Consider the following 22,604-nt stretch of genomic DNA (forward strand, 5'->3'; position numbering starts at 1 on the left):
ACTGAACCTTTATTCAACAACATTCTTCAAGAGTACATGAGTAATAACCATCTAAGAAACTAGGATAACACATATCTGGAGCACAGTACAACTATGTCACATTTCTGTAAACAACACATGGTATGTCCATCCAAGGCACTAAGGAAAACAACTATAGCCATCATATGTACACATTATGAATACATCTTTGGCAATACCTGGGACACAAAACAGATACATTTATATTATTGAAATAATATACTATGGTATGGGTTTATGAACAGTTACTCTTTGTGCTGCTACTGTGTGCACATTGTGGTGCGATGCACACATGATAGAGTGCTATTCTGTATTCATTAAATTGATCTACATGTTGGGTAGAGCAAATTGCAGATTATGCGAATGAAAGCATAACTAGCCAAACTACATGTTAACTAACCAATCCAAGTTGGTGGAGCCATTCAGGCAGCTATAAAGTAATCATATAGACTTTGTGCAGTTCTTTGCCTTGAACTCCAAAACATACTGGAATACAGCCACCATCACACTTAGTAAAAAAAGCTATGTTAAGGCTGCTGATGCTCTCTTGCATGTGTATGTGTAACAGGCTCAAATCTATGCTGCTGCTGCTGATAGACCTCATCCAAGGAGAAGAAGTGTGTTCAGACCCCATTTAACATATCATGGACTGCATGATACTGATATATTAGAATGATAAAGGGCTAATAGCAAAACACTACAGGAACTCTGCAACCTCTGCCACCAACACCTGAGATCCAGGAGACATCAATGAGAACCTATAGCAGTAGATAAGGTATGCATAGTATTAAGGATATTAGTTAGCTACTGGTACATTCTAGAGACCCACAGGGGGATAAACTAGGGGTGTCACAGGCCTCAACCTTCAGAATATTGCAGCAATGTCTTAATGCCATGCTAGAACATGCAAGGGAGTACATCCTTTTTCCACACACACCAGAAGAGAGACCAAGAACAACACAGAAATGTATGCAGTAGCACACTTCACTGAAGTTTTACATGCCATAGATACACTCATATAGCAATAAAAGTCCCACCTGGTGAACAGGAGAGGGCATACATCAACAGGAAGGGATTCTATGCAATCAACTGCCATGTTATCTGTAATGCCCAAGGGATCATCCTCAATGTCTCTGCAGGCAACTCAAGTGGTTACAATGGCTCACATATATGGCACACCTCTCAGCTTTATGCAAGGTTTGCTAGGGGTGATGTTCCACAATACCATTTACTGGGTGATGCACATTGTGCACTGGAACTATGACTGATGACATCTATCAGAAATACACACAGTAGGGGGCGTGGCCAAGGATGAACACAGGATAGCAGCAGATTTCTTCAGCTCCACCAATTTCACTGCACTGACAGGAAATAATTACTTAAAAAATTAATTTATGAAGTAATTTCCTTTCTAAATATGTTTGTTTTATCTATTTCTTGAACTATATCTAAAAAAGAAAGGAAATATTAAAAATATTCCTGTCAGAAATCACCTTGGAAATTTTCTTGTCAGTTTCTTTGTTTGAAATGAGTTCCAGTAAGACAAATTCTCAAGACTCCAGCATCAAGAAAGAACTTCAGTCTCTGATATCTACAATCCAGCAACTTACTGCTAAGATGGATAAACTGGATACTAAAATTGATACCTTCATAGAAAAAACTACAAAACAATTAGACTTGTTACATATAGATTTACAACAACAGAAGATCCAGATTACAGGCATAGAAGAGACTGTAAATGACATGGAAAATAGAATCTAAGAAGAGGAAATCAACATTGAGTTTTTGCTGAAGCAAAATACACATCTACAAACAAAGCTTGATGACCTGGAAAATAGATCTAGGTGCAATAACATTAGGATTTTTGGACTGCCAGAAAATATTAAAGGTAACAATATTACTTCTTTTTTAACAACATGGCTCCCTAAAGCTTTAGACTTACCAGAAGCATTCTCTTTTGGTATCGAAAGAGCACATAGAACTATAGCTAATACTAACTCTAACAAAAACTATCCTAGATCAGTTATAGTTAGATTTCTATCATCTTTTGATAAAGAGATGGTTCTTAAATCTGCTTGGGCTAAAGCTCCTGTTAAGGTTAATGAGATAACTGTGCGTTTTGACAATGACTATTCTTCCTTGGTAATAGCTAAAAGAAAAGTTTTTCTGCCACTAATAAGGGAGCTTAAAAATGCACAGTTTAAAACATACCTTCTGTTTCCTGCCAAGCTAAAAATCTACCTTCCTGATGGTCCTAAAATTTTTGATGACTTAGACTCTGCATTACTGTTTATCAAAAAAAATAAGATTTTGGATAAAATAGAGGAAATGGAATGGGCTAGTCCTTCATTAAAGAGGTTAGCAACTGAAACTTTGTGGAAGACTTCAGAGAAGAAGAAGAGACTAAAAAACAAATGATTTGTTCTATGTTTTTTTTCCTTTTTTTCTCTCTATATTTTTCTTCATTATTAACCTTTTTAAATATAGTTACTACATTTCCAGAAAGCCACAAATATTCTGAAAATGATTTAATCAAAGTTATTTTTTGTGTGCAAAGAAATGTTTTGTTTCATAATCAGTCAAAATATCTGAGGAACTAATAACAAGCTATCATTCAGTTTGTTTCTCTTTCTGAAAAAGAGAAGTAAGGTTAGTAATTTGATACATTTTTTTTTTTTTCTCCTTTTCTTCTTTTCTTTATTTTAAACAATGACATTCTATTTAGATTATGTAGTGGGTAAGGGGTGGGGGAGGGTAAGGAGAGAAATGTAATGAAAATATGATAAATGGAATAATAACTTATTTATTCCTTGTAAAAAAGTTTATATGTTGTTTAAATACTATTGCTAATTATACCCTCTTGATTATATTGCTTATGCTTGTTTACAAATAATCTGACATGCTTTAATTAATAATTAGAACTAAATAATAGTAAATAATATGTTTTATTTCCATCTTTATTAATATAAGCAGTAAGTAATATTCCATTGTAAATACTTTTTATAGCTTCCTTTTACATTTTTCTATCTCTGCTTTACTTTCTTTTATTTTCTACTCTTTTTTTTCTTTCTTTTTTTTATTCTTTCTCTTTATTTTCTTTCATATTAATATATTGAAATGCTTTTGATTATACAGGCATAGTAAATAATAAGATTTGTATAAAAATTGAGTTGGGGCAAAAATATTGAGCTTTATTACTTATTAATAACCTTGGGCTTAATTTCACTTGCATAGAGGCTGTGTTAACCTGTAAAATGCTTTGCGAAGGTTTTGTTATGTTTAGATGCATTTATACTGCTAAATGAATGTTTGTCACTAGTTTTTAACAAGATTCCCGCAAAAATGTTAAGGGAGACAATTTGGGATGCGGGTTACCTCGTGAACAGTGTCCTCGAATTGTTTTAAAAGCTTCAACTCTCAGAATGCACGCAGAGAAGCTGAAAGCAGTCAATTTGACCTTTGACCCAGAATTCACATTGACACATCGCAGATTCAGGAAGAACACTCTACCAGGAAGTAGAACTGCTGCAAATGCGACTCTGTGAAGGAAAATGAACTCTTTAACATTTAAATGTGAGTTATTTTATATAATTACTTAAGTATTTATGTTATAATTTATAAAATATGTCAGTTATAATGATTTTAAATGATGCAGTTTTTTGTAGTAAGCAAATGTGATATTTTAGAAGGCATAGAAAGTGAAACATTTATACAAGTGTTTTTGAAAGTTTACTTGACTGCAGCATACTAATTTATGTTAAAAACTTATGATTTAAACATATACATTACTATAACTCATTTGATTTATCTGATTGACAAGCATAAATAACTTTATGACTCTATTCTGGAAGAAGTTGTCATGTGATATATTTTAAAGCATCAGTATAGATATACAAAATACAGATGGTTTTCTTTACAATAATGCAATTGTTTCTGAGAATTTACATAACTATGCAGTATGATTTATAACAATCTTTATAAATATAATATTTTATTCTACTGACAATAATAAGTATGGGAAAAAAGCTCAGATACAAGTAATTCAAGGTTTTTTGGAAGCTGTTAACTACATTTACATGACAGTAAATAGATGCATCTTAATATATGTAATGTCTGAACCATACTAGCCAAAGTTTTTGATTTAAATGAATATCAGAACTTATTTTTACAAACTTTATACAGTATTGGTTAGTTCAGAGCACACTCAGAAAAAAAAGAGGAGTGGTTATTTTATGGAATAAAAGTATGCCCATTCCTAAAACTATTAAGTCTTATCAGGATGATAAAGGAATGTTTTGTATGGTTACAATACAAATTAATGGGAAGACTTATGCATTAATTAATGTATATTGGATACCTGGAATTGGTATTAATACAGTGAAACACCATCTTGATAAGATCATATCATTTTCTATAGGAGGTATTATTTTAGCTAGTGACTTCAATTGTATACTACATGAAAGTGACACTACCACTATAGGAAAAAGGAAAATTACATCTAATGCAAAACATTTAAAAGATTTTGCTAATTCTTATCAATTAAATGATAATAATAATCAGATAGATTCAAAATCATTACCATACACCTTTTTTTCTAACAGATACAAAACTTATTCAAAAATAGATAGGGTCTTTATTTCTAACCAGATGGTAACAGATTTAATTAATTCCAAAATCATTTCATGTCTTATATCTGATCATAATTCAATTGTTTTTGAGTTCATGATAAAAAATACTTACAATGTTCAGATCAAAAGGATACCAGCATACTTAACTCAACTAAAAGACTATAAAGAATATATACTTTCAGAAGTACAACATTTTCTAGACATAAATAATACTCTTGAAGTCTCCATTGTCTATGTTTGGGATGCCTTAAAATCATATCTATATGGACAAAGTATCAGATGGTATAATAATAAAAGGAAATCTTGGGATAAGGAATTGTTAGATATTCAAAGTAAATTAGACTCTTATAAACATAATAATAAAGAAATATTATGGATAAGAAAGTCATTGAAGAAATAAACAAACTAAATGAGAAATACAAAGAAATTTTAACTCATAAAGTTAAAATAACTCTAGAGAAATACAAGTTTTTGTCTTACTCAATAAGCCCCAAATACTTACATAGACTTAAAATAAAACAAAAGGTTGAATAAACAAAATCATATCAAAGAAATCTTTTCTCTAAGGAAAAAGAAGAATGTTTCTAGTCTACCAGAAATACTAGATGAATTTAGAAATCACTTTCACAAAATTAACCATAATAACATTAACATGGAACCTAAAGATAAAATAAAGGAGTTTATAACCACAAACATGAATAAAAGCTTAATAAACAACAGATTAAACTATTGGACAAAAGTATTTCATATACAGAGGTTGTTACACAAATAAACAAGCTTAAATCAAACAAAGCACTGGGTAATGATGGTATTATACCAGAGATATATAAAATCCTTTCTAAAAGTACATATTCATTAATACATAAGGTTTTTATTTTGGCCCAAAATGAGCTAATAACCCCCCCCCCCCATCTTGGCAATATACATTTATTTCGCCAATTTTAAAACCTAATAAAGATCCAACTAGATGTACTTCATATCGACCCATCTCATTACTTAATGTTGATTATAAAATGTTTATGAGTATTTTTGCTGATAGATTGAAGACAATCATCCCTGGCATTATAGATATAGATCAGACAGGCTTCATTGTAAATAGAAATACTTTTGATAATATAAGGAGAACTCTAACATTAATTGATTTTGCAAATAGGAAAAAGAAAGATTTAACACTTATTAGTCTTGATATAAGTTCAGCATTTGATTCAGTAAGTTGGGACTATCTGTTTACCTTACTGAAGTGCACAAACTTCTCAGATGCATTTGTAAATCTAATTGAGCATTTATACAAAGGAACATTGGCTTATATTAAGGTAGGAACATATGTCTCACAAAAAATACCCATTTTAAAGGTACAAAACAAGGGTGTCCACTCTCTCCACTATTATTCACTTTAATAATGGAGTCTTGGGCTAATTTGATCAGAAATAGTACTGACATAGAGGGTTTTGAAATAGATGAAAATACAACATCTAAAATTCAACTTTTTGCAGATGATGTTCTAATTACATCAGCAGGATCTAATTCTTCTATGCAGTCTCTATTTGATAAAATGATGAATTTTAAAAGTATTTCTGGTTTAATATTCAATGAAGAAAAAACTAAAATACTACCTATATATACACGAAAAAATATTCTCATTAGTAATTTTACTAAATATGTACCCAATTCAGGTCAGATAACTTATTTAGGTATAATATTATCTAAAGATATTAAATCTATTATATATAATAATTATAATACCTGTTTTCTTAATATACAAAATCTTTTTAATACCTGGAATAATATGTTTTTTACTATGGAAGAGAGACTTACAATTATTAAAATGATAATATTCCCCAAGATTTTATATTTAATACAATCAATAATACTTCCACCTACAAAAATAATTATCAAAAAACTGAATACACTAATGTTAAATTTCCTATGGGCACCTAATAGACCTAGGATTGCATTAAAGAAACATACTAATAGCTGGTCTCAAGGGGGTATTTATTTTCCAGACTTTAATTTATATACTATCTCTTCTATTGTAAAAGTTATTACTTTATTAATAGATCAGTCATATGTTGCAAAATGGAAAGATTACTGGGAGCTAATTAGTATGCATTTCATGAAAATCTCCTTAACACATAAAAATATGATTGTAAATAACTCCATGTTATGGTTACTAAAGGAATTTTGTACTTCACCTATTACACCTAAACATATAGTTAGTTACCCATTAAACATTATTATTAGCTATCGTAACTTTATATTCATGCATTCTAAATATAGGGAATGGAATTTTATTATATTCCCTATAATGTATACTCGGGGTATGCTTTTGTCATCTACTTCTGAAGGAACCCATTTAGCTATAGATAATGATCTAAAGTACTGGTATCAGTTGATATCTGATAATAAAGTTAAAAATCTAGATTTCTTAAAACAGGAATTTAATCTAAGAAAAACTTGCTGGTTAGAGGTTCAGACCTTTAGACAACATCCCATTGATAAAATAGATCTAATGTCTATAACAGTTAAAGAATCTATTCCAACACTGATTGATTACTTGATATTAAATTTACAACATAAAGTTTCTGATAAAGGTATGCTTTCATACATACATAAAATTATCAGACAAGAAACTTTTTACAGTGTAGATACCTACTGGAATTATTTCACTTCCATTAATGGGGACCCACCAAATCAACAAGATAAACAATATATATTGGAATCTGCCTACAAAACTACGTCATCCATTGGAGACTTTTTACATGGAAATTTTTACATAGATCTTTTTATACACCTTTTATGATGAATAAAATAAATAATAAAGATAATCTATGTAAAAGATGTAATGTAGAAATTAATGCTGACTGGGCCCATATGTTTTATGACTGTATAAAATTGAAAGAATATTGGAAGTCAATTAATGAATTTTTTGCAGGCTCTTTTTACAGACAATTTCATTATTTCTAAATCTCTTATATTATTCAACACACCTGTACCTCAAAGTGTTAAAAAGATTAAGCTTCCCTTGTTATGGTCTATTCTAGCAGTGGCTAGGAAAATAATAACCAGAAATTGGATTTCAGATACACCTCCTTCGTTCAATGAATTTAAAAATGTTATGAATATAGTGTGCCATATGGAAATAAACACAATAAGGTCAAGAACAACTAGGAAAACATCTTATTATATTGTATGGGATAATTTACAAAACCTGTTAAAAAAATCTTAACTTCAATAGCATGGTACTTTAGTTTAATTAATTGATCTGATTGTAGTGGATGTCTTTGTAAATACTTTGGTTGTTTTGTTGAATGTTATAATCATATCTATTTTAATTACTTGTATAAAATTGTTATGATATTTCTCTTGTATGTTAAAACAATAAACTTGTTTTAAAAAAAAAAAAGAAATACACACAGTACAGCCCAGGCACCTGCACAGAAATTCTGTCAGTCTGTGCAATGTTTCACAATATCATCTTGAGGAAACATCTTGAAAAGGAAGAGCAAGGGCCAGAACCACACATGCCTAGACCATAGGCAGGGCCAGCACCTCCAGCACATACAGGCAAGGATTCTGAGGGAAAATCTCCAGCAGCCGAGAGAGCTTGCAGAGGTAGGCATGCATAATATGCTCTTGTCCTCACTAAGAGGCAAAGATAGTACACACACTCACCACATAAGAGGCAAAGGACAGTACACATACTCACCACATAAGAGGCAAAGGATAGCTCACACACTCACCACATAAGAGGCAAAGGATAGTACACACAATCACCACATGAGAGGCAAAGGATAGCACACACACACACACACACACACACACACACACACACACACACACACTCACCACATAAGAGGCAAAGGATAGTACACACACTCACCATATAAGAGGCAAAGGATAGCACACACACTCACCACCTAGAATGCAAAGGATAGCACACACACTCACCACATAAGAGGCAAAGGATAGCACACACACTCACCACATAAGAGGCAAAGGATAGTACATACACTCACCACATCACATTAGAGGCAAGGGATAGCACACACACTCACCACATAAGAGGTAAAGGATAGTACACACACTCAACACATAAGAGGCAAAGGATAGCATACACACTCACCACATAAGAGGCAAAGAATAGCACACACACTCGCCATATAAGAGGCAAAGGATAGTACACACACTCATCACATAAGAGGCAAAGGATAGTACACATACTCACCACATAAGAGGCAAAGGATAGCACACACACTCACCACATAAGAGGCAAAGGGTAGTACACACACTCACCACATAAAAGGCAAAGGATAGTACACACACTCACCCCATAAGAGGCAAAGGATAGCACACATACTCACCACATAAGAGGCAAAGGATTGTACAAATACTCACCACATAAGAAGCAAAGGATAACACACATACTCACCAGCTTAGAAATACACAGAAACCTAAACACATACAAATAATAAAACTGATGTCAGCCAATGTTCACAAAAGTTTTCTTCCCCATGTAATAGCTGTCTACTGATAGCATCAGACAGAGACATCCCCAAAGCACACAACTCACACTTACAGTAATGTCAAGGCAAATGTGAAACCTGTAGTATTCTAACAAATGTTCAATAAGATAAATGTATCTTATATACCTGCATACTGTCAGCTGTAAATATACTCAATCAGAACCTGTGTGAGGTGTCCACCAGTGGAATGATATCTGCAATACACAGCTATGCATAGAACACAAAAACTGGCATCAAGCCAGTACGTTCCCCACTTTACACAAAACAGTCAACAGGACAAGTATGCCAACAGTTCCACAAGTAGAACAACAAGCAGGAATGCAATGTCATTAATTTGAATGCATGACTTACAATACTAACTATAAAAAAAATCTTTCCAAAATGAGCACGTACAAAAGCATCCAAAATATTCTTATGTAATACATATGCAAAAAAGATCAACATTGTGAGAAAGACTCACTTAGCTATCCACTCTGTGCATCAGACATATATGCAACCCTAAGTTAAAACCAAATGAACAAAGGGCATGGTTCAGTCATCATCATTTACACAGGGTATGGGGGCAATAGGCCAAGGCTGACACCAATGTAGTGACTGTATATGAGTAAGAAATGCAGAACATTCAGTAAAGTATGAAATATCAAATAGATTGCGCTCCCAGTCAACAATAAAGGATGTCTTCTGTAGTTCAATCAAATGCAGCCAGGAATACACCAAAAGAGTTTATTGTACAAAATGATCCAAAGTACAAACAATAGTCCAGAGCCTAGGATTAAGCGCTTTCGTCTCCAGTCAGAGACTTCATCAGAATACAAGGATTAACAATACTAGCACCATTTTATACTAACCAGCTGGCTGACTAGAAAACATGGAGTTGGTTTTAAAATACAATTATGTGTACTTTCAGGGTGAATATTTTTACCAGAAAGAAGGAGTGGCAATGGGCTTGGCATGTGCGCCTATATATGCAAACATTATTATGCTATATTGGGAGAGTAAGTTCGTGTTTTTATCTGACTATTATAGGTACATTGGTAAATACTATAGATTTTTAGATGATATTTTTATTGTATGGAATGGGCCACTTGACAAGATAGATGAATTTATTGTATATATTAATCAAACTACGTCATTTCTACAATTTACTCACGGTATATGAAAAGATTTTATACATTTTCTGGATGTGAGGTTAGATAAGGATTACACAAATAAGTGTTACAAATCTAACATATACAGAAAGGAGCATTTTTCCAATGCCTACTTACACTTTGATAGTGACCATTCCTATATATTAAAAAAGAACATTATAAAGGGACAAATGATTAGGATGGTGAGGATGATTTCAGATGATTCTGAATTCCTAAAAGAGATTGAATTTGTTGGCAATATGTTTCAGGAGAGAGGATATCCGTTAGATTTGATACACGGTGTTAAATACCAGGTTCAAAAAGGTAGAAGTAACTATAAATATACCCCTTTACTAGTTAAAAGTAACCATGTTTATGCAGTAAATGAAGAAGTGGATGGTAGTGTCCGTGATATGGTGGGAGGTAATCATAACCATCTTAAGAACAAAGTCTCTAGTACACCATACTTGACCCTTACATATTATCAAGGGGTAGGACAGCTTAGAAAATGTATCAATGAGACCTGGGAAATGTTTAGGGAAATGGCCATCAAGACTGATGTATTTAAAAATGATATAAGTTACAGTTATAGGAGGAATAGGAATATTAAGAACATCTTAGAGAAAAAGACCAACAATACACATGGGGCTAATAAAAATGTGGGACATTTAATTGTGGTAGATGCACGCAGTGTGCATTTATAGCAGGTCAAAAGGAGATAAAAATACCCAGTCTTAAAACAACACTGGTTGCCAAAACTTATAGTAGTTGCTATATGAGAGGGATTGTATACCTTGCTTTCTGTAAGGTCTGCTGGAGCTACTATGTTGGGAAGACAGAACAACACCTGCGATCCAGAATATATGAACATGTGAGGGACATTAACAAACACAATGAAAACAATGCTATGTACAGACATGTTTTGGTCTGTAAGGATGCAGATTTCAAATTCTGGGTAATAGAGGAAGTAAAATGTCTTGAGATGGGTGGTGATTGGGAGACCCAACTGGAGCTAAAAGAAATGATGTGGCAACTTAGACTGGACTCGTGTTGTGGCAAGGGGCTTAATGACCACATTTCCATTACCCCAGCATTGAAAAAGCTTGCAGCTGATCCCAAGAAACATAAGTTATGACTACCATCATCAATATTTAATAGAACTATGTTGGACCTATCCCTAGGGTAGATTATATATATATATATATATATATATATATATATATATATATATATATATATATATATATATATATACATATATATATTATATTTTATTAGATGTATTCAGAATATATACATTCCTGGTTATACTGTATTCCCTGATTTTGATTGTATTAGGTGTATTTCTTTCTATACATATCTATTTATATTTTTATACACATATAATTTTTATACAATGTGTCATCAATTTATTGGATATTTTAAATATTTTTAAATATTTAATATATATTGTTTGTATATAGTTTTATACAGTACAACATGCATCTATACATTATGTTACTTCCCCTAGTATATTTGTATTTATAGTTATATTTATATTAGCATTTATACTTACATTATATTTATATTTTTAAATATATAAATATATATATATATATATATATATATATATATATATATATATGTATATATTTTATTTTAAATACATATATTTACACATTTATACTATATATTATATTTTACATTAATATATTATATTTTATTGTAGTGGTTTTTACATACATAGATATATTTATATATTGTAGTATACACATACACTTATATATACTTATATACTTACATATATTTATTATAACTATCATATATTTGTTCACCATCATGTCCATTATATATTTCCTATATTTGTATTTACTATGTGTTCAATACCTATGTATATTGTGTATTTTAATCTACAAATCATGTAGTTATATAGATTTTTTAATAGTATTTTTGGTAAGGTTTTACTTTAAGAAAATGAAATCAATTAATTAATTATTCAATTAGATGCCAGCTGGGTAGTATAAAATGGTGCTAGTATTGTTAATCCTTCGATTCTGATGAAGTCTCCGACTGGAGACAAAAGCGCTTAATCCTAGGCTCTGGACTATTGTTTGTACTTTGGATCATTTTGTGCAATAAACTGTTTTGGTGTATTCCTGGCTGCATTTGATTGAACTACAGAAGACATCCTTTATTGTTGACTGGGAGCGCAATATATTTAGTGTTTTGTGACAAAGTGTTTTGATTACAAAGTATGAAATATCTTAGGGCCACTAATAGGAAATATATCCAAATCAACATTAACGTTTTCTTAGCTGTGAGCCAGTATGGGCACTTTTTGTGAAGTGTGTGTGTGTGTGTGTGTGTGTGTGTGTGTGTGTGTGTGTGTGTGTGTGTATGTGTGTGCATGTGAGTGTGTCTGCATGAACACAATAAAGCTCTGTGCTAACCCTACATCCTGGCATGTTGGCCAGGTATGAACCAGGCATAGTAGAGTTATCAGTTCAGTGTAGTACCTCCTGACTAGGTGAACTGCCTCTGCTAGGAGTTGCACTGCCTCTTCAACATCCCTGGGTCAAAGTTGGGGTGCTACCTGAACATGAGTGATGTCTGCTGGACAAGTTCTCTTCACAAATATGTCCAGGACCATGACTCCATGGTCTGCTACATCTAGTGTGGACACTTAAGTCACTGAAGGAGCAGTGGAAGTAATGCCACTATGGGACCAGGATCTGGCATGGCTACATCAGCCAACACCAGAGGATGTTGTGGCTCTATGGAGACATGGCTGCTGACCCTCCCCCAGCAGACATTCCATCACAGACACTGCCTGATCCAGTGTGTTTCGCCCATCCTGTCCAGTGAGTCATGCACATGATTGAGGCAGTCTTGTACATCAGACATATTTAGGACTTGCACTATCTCTTCCAAGGCCTTGGAAGAACATGCTTGTACCACCATGATGGCCATATACATACGCCTGATGGCATGTAATGACACACCAGCATTAGGACGAGGGTGGGCAGTAGGCCTTTACTTTGCACCTCTAGCAACCCTTGTGTGTGGTATCATGCCCTTATGATGCTATGGGTAGACTCAACCAGCTCTACAACCAGAGTAACCACACTACCCTAATCAACTGTGTCATTCCGCAACTTGTCCTATATTTGAGGGCTCAGTGAAATGGGTATGCATAGGCATACTGCCTCTGTCCATAATAAGGCCAGGGGATGTGAGAGACACAACCTCATTGTCAGACTGAATCTCTGCACCCCCTTTACACTGCCTCCATATCACCTCCATCATCATCAGAGACTACCAATACTCTGACATCAGGTGGTATGTGTTTTACACTGCCCCTGTCAGAATCACATGTGATAATAAACAACATACACAAGAAGGAAAAAAATTGTGACTGGAAATTATCCAAACTGTGTTCTAAATGCTTGTGTTAAATAATTTCAGATGCCAAAGGAATACAGTACTTACTCTCTACTAAGACTTACATCTTAGTAACGGTTATTAATATTCATACAGCATTGCTTTTACCATGTGCAGGTGGTCTTTTATATGGTAATTTTGATGTCCCTGAAAAATGGGAAGGCAGGGGGAAAGAAGGCTAATACATATCACAACGAAAATGACACATGGCCAAGACACTCATGCTCTGACTATCTTTTCTTTAAGAAGTATCTCAGAATCAATCAGACTGACCCCCCCCCCCCCAACACAATCTGTGATGGACTATGTCTCTTGTAAGAAACATGTCAATGTTTCCAGATGTACAAGTAGTAACACATAAAGATGTCTAGAGTGACAGTAAATGCCTTGTATTTAGCATACCTGCAATTTCTTGGGATATGCGTGTCCCTTCGTCCACATCAGCATCAACATCAAGGTGTCTGTGTGAACCCCCTGCTGAGCTGTCAGGATGTCTAACAGTTGACAGGAACTGTTTAGTTTTAGTGAGTGGTAGTTCATTAGCAGGACCACACCCCATACCCTTCTGTTCTTGTACTTTTGCAGCTGCCCCTCCTCTCTGATTTTCATTTGCCTGATTTTCAGGGCTGTCTCAAATTTTTTTAGCAGCTCTCTCTTAATCCTCCCTAACTAGTGACTTTTGGTTGGTGGAAAGGTGGTGAACACTTAATGAATAATGACAATAATTTTAATATTTAATCTTCTTTTGCTTCAAAAAATTCAAATGTTCATATTTGATTCTAAGTTCAATGTGTAGTTAATAGCACTAATATTTTAAAAGTGCCCCTGATTGTTCCTGATTTTTTCTTCACTTGTCCCTGATTTTGTTGAAATTTGTCCCCGATTGGTTGAGAGGTCTGCCTTCTGCATGTCACTATAATTATATCAGTGCATAGTGCCACATTTTATTATAGTTTTTGGCATGGCTTATCACTGTATTTACATCTGTGACCCCTTACTGCCATATGCTTTTTCTGGAAGACATATCACCCGTGCCTCTTTCAAGCAGTTAGGATCCATGATGGCATAAAGCTTTGATGATGACCTCCTTCTCTGCATCACTGAATGGTGGCTTGCAAGGAACAGATGGTTTGAGTGCATAATCTTATATGACATGAAACAGGAAAAAAAACAAAATACATTTGTAGGACAAAGAGAAATCATTCCCCTCAAATAAAATCTGTGCACCCATCCTCAATACAAAATAATTAGAAAACACAATTCTCATTTTGGACTACACATAAGCTACACATGCACAACCCTTTGAGGATGAAACCTGTCTGCAGTAACTGGTGTAATTCCAAGAGCAAATGACAACACAATACTGTGATGCACTATACCATTCACTGATAAACATGGGAAGCACAGCAAGAACTGACATATCCACATTATGCCAACAGTGAATGAAAAAAATACATACAGATATTTTTTTCTACTGCATACTAAAATACATTCCAAATAGGGAAGTGTAATCAGTTTATGACGTGGACAAACATAGCCTATGAAATAATGCAGTAATCTGTAAAAAAATCTCCTCCAAGTAAATACTAGTAATGGTCTGTCTCTATCGAATCAGTTTCCCATCCTTCCACTTCCATAGCTATACCATTACCTTTATATAGTGTAGATCCAGCCCTCTGAATACTGTAAAGATGCTGATTATGTGTTACATCATTAGCATTCCTGAATACCAAAAAATCACCTGGTGGAGGGAAGTTAAACAGTGTGTAAGTAGCTACACTACTGCATTCGGACTGCATGGAGGAGCAATAACAATTGTTAGCTGCTAATGGCTTACAAGTGTTAATGAGACTCTTCTCTCTAAGTGTTTGTATCAGGCAGAGTAGTTTAAGCACCTTGAGAGCTATGAGAGTAACCTTAACAGCGCTGATATTCTTGTAATAATATCACACTCTCCATGACCTGTTTAAACACTTTCTGAACTGGTAATCATCTGTACTACACGTTGAAATGCAGATACAAAGAAAAGCCCATCCACATTGCATTTCTGTTAGTTAAGCTGAGAGGAGGAGAAATTGCTGCAGAAATAAACAGAAGAAATAAATGGGAGTGTTGGCACCCTTGCATTAATATGGTGTGGTCTGTTATCTTAAAGTATTTGTCAATATCACATTTGTTTAGGCATGTCCAAATAAACGAGAAAGGAACATGTTCTGATCTTTCTACTGCTGGACCAGTAATTTGGTGGTCTTCTAATTCAGATATGTATGGTATGTACATTTTCTGACTACTACTCTAAGCCTGTGTTAGTGGCAAAGAGGGATAAGAAACACAACTGAGGTTCTGTTGTTATTGCACTAAACTGACAGTTCAAATTCAGATAGTGTGCCATTTGTGAGAGTTAATGCATATTTTCTGAGCATATGATCAGGTTGTCTCACACTCAGAGTTAGGAAATTTCACAATCCTAGATTTGCATTATTATTCCCTGAGTTTTGATAATATTCACAATATTTTATTGTCTCTAATTCCAAAAGACTTGCTCTCAGCATAAGTGACAATTTTTTGCTCCCACTGTAAGTGGCCATTTACACTGGAAACATCTGTTTTGGAATCTGGTTGCCTTAGTAAGTCTGTTTATAGATAAGCCCTACACCAAAGTAAGTCACTTACACTGAGAACAAACCTTTTGGAATCAAGGTAACCTTACACTGAGAGCAACTTTTTTTTTGGAATCTGGCCCATTGTGTTCATCATTTGTACACATTTTGGCAAAGTGTTATTTGGACTGGCAAATTTTGTAGCAGTGAATGAGAGTCCAATGCCCAAGATACAAACTGAGAAATTTAACTTGGAATGCCATCATTAATGCATTGTAGAGTGACACAGCTGCACTTTGCTACAGTACACTAAACATCAACAAGAGAATAAATTCTACGGCTCACATAAGTATCACTGTAGCACATGGTGTAAAGGAAATGAGGTTAAAGAAACAGAAAAGAGGATGAAGGGTTTGAATCCATCTTGAAGCCACATGCTGAGTTTAATATTTTGCAGCAGATGTGAAAATGTGTATTTTTAATGGTATAACTGTTAGTGAGTGGAAAGAGAAGTCATGTGTGTCCTTGTGCTTCCTGGTGTGGAATATAAACTGTGATCTGTTTTTGTTTGCCTTTACAATTTATGCTCTGCTTACCAGAGCAGAAAGAGGGCTCACAGGTAACTTACAGAAATGCGGTGTCATGGGCATTCCTTTGTATCTTTGTTTCAATGTGTAAATTTGTGCAAAGGTTGGCAGGGAACACAACTGATCAGATTCAAGCTTCAATACTTCAAAGTATAATCACACATGTGCTAATACTTTGCCAACATCCATGCAAACAGGTTTCTCAGCATTGCACTTTAGGAAGAGATTTTGAATAAAAATATGGTTTGCTACAGGGTTGTATTACTTCATTACATGTGAATTGATTAATCTACTCAAGTGAATCGCAGTGAACTGTGTGGTTGACTGAATACTTCATTCTGAACAGTTATGTTTGCACTGCGGCACTTACACTTGCAAATGATACACAACTGCATAGAGTCTTGGCACACATACTTCATCATTGCTTAGCCCTATTGCATTAGAAAATTTAGGATTGTTTTGTACTGACAGCGCACTTTGCCCATGCATGAGCAGATACCATTGCTAATATCAGTAGCATTCATTAATGTTTACATTCCATCATCCTAACCCAATGATCCATGACTGCTTCATTGTCCATCCTGTGTTTCAAAAGCGTGTGTTTCATGTACACAACACAGGTGAATATCAGTTTCAGTTCTGCAATACAGATTAATGACAGGTTAGCTGACCTAAGTTAGCAGTATGTATGTATGTATTATTGATCATAAGATTGCACTTACTCCTTCATATCAACAAATATGGTTGTGCAAAAAAACTTCAACATCACAATATCTTCTCTGTCACAGAATTAGAAACTAATCCCATCGACACTGCACTATCACACTGCAGAAGTTAGAATTCTCTGGTGATGCTTGCATTAAGTATTGTGTTCTCTAGATTGTGTAGCTAGATAGATAGGGGGTTCTAATCTCATAGCAGTCAAATTGTGTGTGTGTGTGTGTGGGGGGGTGTATTGAGTCTTGCAAATATGACCTTATGTACTGCAGGCTCACTGAAATAGTAGTCTGGAGAACCTTTTTACTGCAGGCTGAGTCCACAACAGTGTCAGACCCTTCTTCCAACAGCATCTACTGTGCAACACAACACTGATATCATCCTCTCTAAAGTACATGTTCACTCTATAAAAGTCACACTTTTGAAGAAGTACTTGAATTAAGTAGTGTGCCCTCTAGATTTTGTAAGTAGATATGTAAGAGATTCTAGTTTCATAGCAGTCAAATGGTGTGTATATGTGAGTTGTGTATAAGGTTGTGTAAATGTAACCTTACTTCATGCTGGCCTTACTGAAATAGCAGTGTGGAGAAACTTTTACACTGCAGGGTGAGTTCGCATGAGTGACAGACCCTTCTCCCAACATCATCTTTTGTGCAACCCTATAATAATGTCATCTTCTATAAAGTGCACTCACACAGTGCAAAAGTTTGACTACTGCAGTAGTGCTTGTGTTAAGTGCTGTATACTCTACATTGTGTAACGAAATAGACAGTTGGTTCTAATTCCACAAAAGGCAACTTGTGTTTGTGTGATAGTGGGTCCATGGCATTACTGGAGGAATAATTCAACAGTTGTGCTCATTTAACATCCACTTACATGGTCAGATCAAACCCACATCCCATTTTCACTCTGTCCTCAAATGTATACTTTCTGTAATACACTAATGAAGTCATCATTTCAATAACTCAGACCTCTCCTGTAGCACATAATACACTTGCATGTAGATTGTTCATTAGATAGGAAGGGTGTTAAATACAGTAGTGAGACTCTCCTTACTGTGTGTGTGTGTGTGTGTGTGTGTGTGTGTGTGTGTGTGTGTGTGTGTGTGTGTGTGTGTGTGTGTGTGTGTGTGTGTGTGTGTGTGTGTGTGTGTGTGTGTGTGTGTGTGTGTGTGTGTGTGAATCAAAATGGATGCAGTACTGTCTTACCCCTCTTAATTTTGGCAACATTTAGAATCCCACATAGCTGCACAAGTCATTTTGTGGATGCATCTCCTTTGCATGGCGTAGCTGATGTCATCCCTTCAAATATGGAGCATGACTAACATGCAAAGAGACTTATTTTGTGGTGCATGTCTACAATACACTTTTATGTAGATTGTGTCAATAGATGGGTACGCAGTTCAAATACATGGAAGGACTCTCATTTGTGAGTGTGTGTTTCTTCCTCTTACATTGCAGAACAATCTGAAAATAAATATATGATGCATATCTATATAGTATGCTTGTGCTGTGCAACCACTTTTTACTGGAAACATCAAGGTAATACACAATGGTGATGCCATCCATTTACATGTACAGTGTCACAGCTGTAAAATAAATCATGCATTGTGCTTGTGTTTCAGCAAACTGTTATTATCATGTGTTGTTAGGTATATAGTTGAAACCCCAATGTCACTACTTACAATCAATGTACATGTCTGTAACCCACGAGTGCTATGTTCAAGGGTAGATGTTGTTTCCACTTACAAGAGTTTATTCTAAATATTCTTTTGAAAGGCAGTATTGAAGAGATATTGTCATTTAAATAAATTGTTCTTTCATACCAGGTGTATTGAGATGCCTCCTCAGGACTGAGGACATGAGGTGATGTAATCTTGTTGCCTAAGTAAGGCATGTGTTCCAGTGGGTTTACTTCTAAATTTTAAAGTTCCAAACCTTCCAATTTCTTATGGATGAGACCATAAGATCTAAGTTTTGAAACTTCAAAATGTAAAATAAAAAAATAGAAACAAAAAATATTTTTTTACATTTTTGAAGGTGGCAAGCCCCTTGCACCCCCCACTCACCCCCTGCTAATTAAATATACCAACTATGAGGTCACATTAAAACCAGGAAAACACTAAATATACCATTCTGTATTTTACATTGATCTGCATTTAAATGGTTCAAAGTTTCAAAACGTCGATCTTATGATCTAGACCATAAGAAATTCAAAGTTTTGAAACTTCAAAATTTAGAAGTAGATCCATTCCAATATGGAATTATATCAACATTGTACATAATTGCTGTTCTTTCTTCACAGTGCCAACAGCAGGGGGTCCAGTGTTTGGGTAAACATAGCATCAGGCAATGCTGTCTGACATAAAGTAAGGTTATTTTTAAGTAATTACAGGGACACATATTCCATGAGTTGTACACATGATGTAATGATTTCACATAACCACACACATGACAATAGGCGATGCATTTATACCATGGCACATTCACTGATCCCACTATGGTATTGATCTTCTCAGCACATAGGCTAGTATTCCAAACAAGCATTGCATGACTATAACCATTTGCATCCTTAACTATTCTACAGGAATGACACCAGCACCCAGTTATACTATGCATGTACAGAGTGGCAGAGGATTCCCCCATTCATTTAATCAGGTAAACATTATGGGGGAAATAAAGTACAGCTGGTTTAATGACTTCACACAGGTAGGGGTCAACACCTCTGTTAACAGCTCCCCTGTGGCCCATGTGATTAAAATATCCATATTTTAGTTGGAGGAATTGTGCAGCTTGTTATTCAACTCTAGCATAGGGAGTCATTTTATGTGAATGTACTATATCACATAACAGACATTACATCACATCAGACTTATCCCTTGATGTGTTGCATGACCACATGCAAATGTAGCTTTGATTTACATGGCAGTTGTTCTGACAATGTCATGATGAGAGTGCTGTGCTGTGGTGGTACATGCATTGAATACTGTGTTGCACATGGGTGTGCTCCAGTTCTTGGGTGTGTGTGTACAAAAATACAAAAAAAACTTCCTTGACCAAGGAACATTGAAATAGGAATGTTCACAATTGTGTGAATATGAGCATACTCAATTAATTGCTATCAGTCTGACATGCTCATATGACATTCATTATCAGGGATCCTTTTCCCTTTCACACACCAATTTAATTAGATTGCCACAATACCCATTGCTACCTCCTGTGGCAGATGCCAACAATACACAGCTCTGTGGAATACATTCCATCATAGTGTTCTTATCTGTCTGCACAATAACTGTGTCAGGCAGCACTGGCTTAGGCAAAGTATTGCATATATCACACAATGCGCCCACATTTATAACATCATACACACCTACATATGGGATGCATAACCATTAGAATATTAAAGTACATTATTCCCTTCATGGGTTATCCTCCTCCTACATGTGTTATGCCTATTTTTGTGGCATACATACTCCATAGGTTCATAGCTTCATAGGTGTTTATTAGGCTAACAATGGCACGGGACTTTATAAGCCTAGCCATGCATCCCTGATCTCTGACAAGTTCTGATACCCTTGATAAGTGTAAGCATGGGCCTAGGAGATGAACCATTTACAGGTTACTTGTTTCCATTAGAGACATAAGTGCCAAACCAGGGATGAATTTCCAGTTTTCCATCCAATTGTCCAAGTTACACTTGAATTGGGTTAGGGAGGAACTCTGCTTCACATGGCTGGGGAGCCTGTTCCATAGATGGGGTAGTGTCTGGGATACATACTTATCTGTCCAGCAGGTCCTATTTATATCACAGGCAAGGCTTAAGTCTTTGGAATGGGTTATTCTGGTAATGTTATTTTTGTGGATATGCAGGAGGTCTATCAGAGTGAGGTCTGACAATGTCCTGTATGCCAGGCATAGATCTCGCTTCTAAAGCCTGTAGGAGACAGAATATAGGGATAGGGCCTTGAGGCAGTCTGCATAGGACATTGTACTTATGTCCTGTATTCTTTTAGTGAGAAACCTCTGTGGCCATACTAACTGTTGGATATGTCTGGTTAGGTACATACCAAAGGTGGCATTGTACTCAATGACAGGTCTGATGAATGCCAAATACAGTGGAACAATGACTTCCTTGGACTTAGATGCCATACCTTTGTTTATAAGTTGTGCAACATAGAATAATTTCCGCACCAGTGAAGACACATGATAGTCAAAGGCTAGATTACTATCTATGTGTCTCCCTAAGTCTCTGACTACTAAGTCAACTTTAAGGGGTCTGTTGTCAATATGATTGTTACCAGGGATGGATGACTTCTCAAAGGATACTAAGAAAACCAAAGACTCCACAGCTCAGAAGCTGAAATATTTAATACACTGTGCAGTCCGTTCGACTCAGCACACAATATAAAAGCAGTAGCAGCAATAAACAACAAAATGTCAGGTTTCCTCAGGACAAATTGGTAATGTTCAAAGTTCCCTATAAATGTAACCAGCAAATTCAAAGCATCCAATAAGAAATGACTTCAATCAGCCCTCAGTACACTTTTAAAAGAATTTGTTCTGAGGAAGCCTGACATTTTGTTGGGCGAAAGCACTTAACTGTGAAATTGTTGCTTTATTTTTTCCATTACAGTTAGAAGTTCTGTCTCAACCCTTTGGGTTGTTTATTGCTGCTACTGCTTTTATATTGTGTGCTGAGTCGATCGGACTGTACAGTGTATTAAATATTTCAGCTTCTGAGCTATGAAATCTTTGGTTTTCTTGATTTCCTGCTTGGTGGATTGTTTCTCATTTGATACAATTATGCATTTCTTGGCATTAAGTTTTAGTCCATGGCTTTGACACCAGTTGCTTGTCTGTGTCAGCTCCTCCTGGAGAACATTTGTGTCAGTGTGAGATTCTATGACAGCTAGTCACTGAACTGAGAACCAGTACACAAAACTACAAAACTTTAGTTGCAAAAAAACAAAAAAAAGGGGTCAACC

This window comes from Protopterus annectens, chromosome 1.part1 (genome assembly GCF_019279795.1).
Source record: "Protopterus annectens isolate FY-2018-M chromosome 1.part1, PAN1.0, whole genome shotgun sequence".
Lineage (NCBI taxonomy): Eukaryota > Metazoa > Chordata > Ceratodontiformes > Protopteridae > Protopterus > Protopterus annectens.